At 36.3% G+C, this 3309-nt stretch overlaps 1 pseudogene; it reads right to left on the bottom strand.

Moving 5' to 3' along the window:
• Window positions 1–696: 696 nt before the first annotated feature.
• On the bottom strand, window positions 697–1215 carry LOC122738733 (annotated as a pseudogene).
• Between the last annotated feature and the right edge of the window lie 2094 nt (window positions 1216–3309).

The raw sequence follows: 3309 nt of genomic DNA, 5'->3' as shown, positions 1-3309 counted from the left end.
GCCAGTCTCCTTGCTATTCCTCAGACTTAACACTCTTCATACTGCACAAATTTTCACTGGCTATCTTCCATGTGTGGAATGTTCTTTCTACTCATCTCTGCTTCTTAGTTTCCCTGGCTTCCTTCAAGCCTCAGCTAAAAATCCCAACTTCTACAAGAAGTCTCTCCCAATCACCCTTGATACACATGCCTTCTCTCTGATATCATCTCAAAGTTATCTTGCTTATATCTTGTTTGTACAAAGTCATTTATATGTTGTCTCCCTTGTGAGCTCTTTGAGATTAGGGATTATTTTTGTCTTTCATTATATCCCCAGAACTTTGCACAATGCCTGACACCTTATAATCACTGTAAATGCTTGTTTATTTGTTTGGCACATTATAATTTTCTTTTTTGTGGGTTTTTTGGGGATATTAGCTCTTGTTTTCTTTTCATTAAGTGTTCTTAACAGTTGCTATTGACTCGCAAGAGAAAGTCAATTCAAACTTCATCCTTCCTAAGAACAATCTCTCTTGGCAAATATTAGTCATCTAAGAGGAGATAAACCACATAATTTTATAGGAAGAAAATCATTGAATCCTTCAGAAGATATAGCTTGGCAATCTCTTTGATCCAAAATAATGAGGTGCCTGGAAAACAACAGAGATGAGTTTTCAAAATCATCACATAAGGGAATACAGCTAGGTTTCCAGGATCATTAGTTTTTATAGAATTCAAACAAGTCCTTGTGGTTGAATTCCATGTGAACTTTTGACAAGTTATTTGGATCTTCCCTGCTTATTCCAAGTTCTAACATGGCATAAGGAGATTTTAGCTTTGCTTGAGTAGACTGAAGAATTTGAAGGTCAAGTAGCCATCCAACTGTCTCAAGCAGTGGGAAGCCACAATCCTGTTTGAACTTTTCAACTACATATTGACCCATACTAGCTCAAACACTGGCAAATGCTTTGTTTTTGTCTTAACTGAGATGAATGCTCTCACATTCTTGTTTCAGAGTTACTGTTTTTACATTGTAATAAATAGCTTGCTCCAAAATAAACAATATTGTTCCAAGAACTAGATGAAGGTCAGGTTTCTCTAGTAAAAATACAGCTTGTAATTTTTCTTCTACCTCAGGATAAAAGCTGTTCTCAGATTCCAGGGGAAGTTTCTGAAGAATACAGGTGAGCTATTGAAGGATTCTTCTCATATCTACTGTGTAAATAAGAGACATTCTTTTTTTTCATGCTTTGACTGTTTAACATAGTCAGTGGCATTATCCAGGGAGCAGCCATCCCATCTTATTTTAAATTTCAAGGAATCTGTTACCAGATCAGGTTTTGTGCTTCTTAAACTAAGCTGTTAAATGGATTTCCAAGTCTTTTCTCCAAAGCTCTCACTTAATTTCTAATTCTTTGCTCTACACTATCATTTCATTTATAATATAATTTTAAAATTCTTGCTTCCTTTCTTCTAGGAATTCTAATTGGCCTTGTGACCAAGGTTGGTTTTCTTTTGAGGCTTTGCTTATAGGTGTTTTGGAATTATTCTCCTCATCTTGTGTCTTATGATCCCTGGCATCATAATAGATCTTTTTTTAAAAAATTTTTGTTTGTTTGTTTTGCAGGACAATGAGGGTTAAGTGACTTGCCCAGGTTCACACAGCTACTAAGTGTCAAATGCTGGAGGCCAGATTTGAACTCAGGTCCTCTTGAATCCAGGGCTGGTGCTTTATCCACTGTGCCACCTAGCTGCCCCATCATAATATATCTTTACATTTTTTTGTTTACTAAATTCTTCCAACCTTACTTCCTGGATTACAATATAGATTGCAATTTTATGTTAGGACCAGGCTCTGAATGCTTCTAGAGGGAGTCATGGCTTGTCGTATCTGAGGTCTTACTATCATGTCTTTCAGATATTGAATGCTGCTTTCTACAATGATCACAGGGGTAGATTGAGCCAGAGTATTGCAGACTTTCAGGGGATATGTGGTCAGATCAAAAGCATGTGATCATTACCCTCCAGAACTTTTCAGGCTTCTGACTCTGGATTTTTCTTGGGCAATACAATTATTGACTTGCTGTTGTGTAGCATTCTAGAACATAGTAGTTGACCCCAACCCCTGTCAGCACACTGAAAGGCTCACCAGGAGTGATGATGGTGTTGGTCCAGTGCTTTTCAGAAACCTGATGCCACTGGGCAAACAGCATTGCTTCCCTAGTTCTATTTTTGCCCAGACACTGAGCTTAGGATGAGAGCACAGGACCTTGCACTGCTACCCATCAAGAGAACTGGCATTCAAAACAACTGTGAACAATATAAAATACTTGGGAGTCTACCTGCCAAGACAAACCCAGAAACCAGATGACTACAAAACACTTTTCACACAAATAAAGTCAGATCTAAACAACTGAAAAAATATTCATTGCTCATGGGGAGGCCAAGCCAATATAATGCAAATTACAATTCTACCTAAATATTAATAAATTAATATTTATTTAGTGCCAACCAAGCTATCAAAAATATTTTCTAGATCTAGACAAAATAATAACAAAATTCATCTGGAAAAAGCAAAAGCTCAAGGATATTGCAGGAATCAATTAAAAAATATGAAAGAAGGTGGTCTAGCAGTGCCAGATCTCAAACTATTATAAAGTGGCAATTATCAAAACAATATGGTACTGGCTAAGAAATAGAGAGGTGGATCAGTGGAATAAAATAGGTACAAATTACATGATAGTAATCTAGGATATGATCAATCTAAATATCCAAACTTTTGGAACAAAAACTCATTATTTGACAAAAACTGCTGGGAAAACTGGAAAACAATATGGCAGAAACTAGATATAGACCAACATCTCACACAGTATGCTAAAATAAGGTAAAAAATGGGTATATGATTTACAGAAACAGGATGATACCATAAGCAAATTAAGAGAGCATGGAATCATTTATATGTCAGCTTTATCGGCAGAGGAAAGATTTAAGACCAAAGAAGATATAGAGAGCAAAACAAAATGTAAAATAGACCATTTTGATTATATAAAATTTTAAAAGTTTTTGTACAGACAAAACTAATGTAACCAAGATTACAAGGGAAGCAGAAAACTGGGAAAGAATTTTCGAAACAAATATCTCTGATAAAGGTTTCATTTCTAAATTATATAGAGAACAGAGTCAAATTTATAAAAATACAAGTCATGGGGGTGGCTAGGTGGCACAGTAGATGAAGCACCTGCCCTGGATTCAGGAGTACCTGAGTTCAAATCTGGCCTCAGACACTTGACACTTACTAGCTGTGTGATCCTAGACAAGTCACTTGACCCCC

Source organism: Dromiciops gliroides, chromosome 2 (genome assembly GCF_019393635.1).
Source record: "Dromiciops gliroides isolate mDroGli1 chromosome 2, mDroGli1.pri, whole genome shotgun sequence".
Taxonomy (NCBI): Eukaryota; Metazoa; Chordata; class Mammalia; order Microbiotheria; family Microbiotheriidae; genus Dromiciops; species Dromiciops gliroides.
This window is presented reverse-complemented; position numbering and strand designations above follow the sequence as displayed.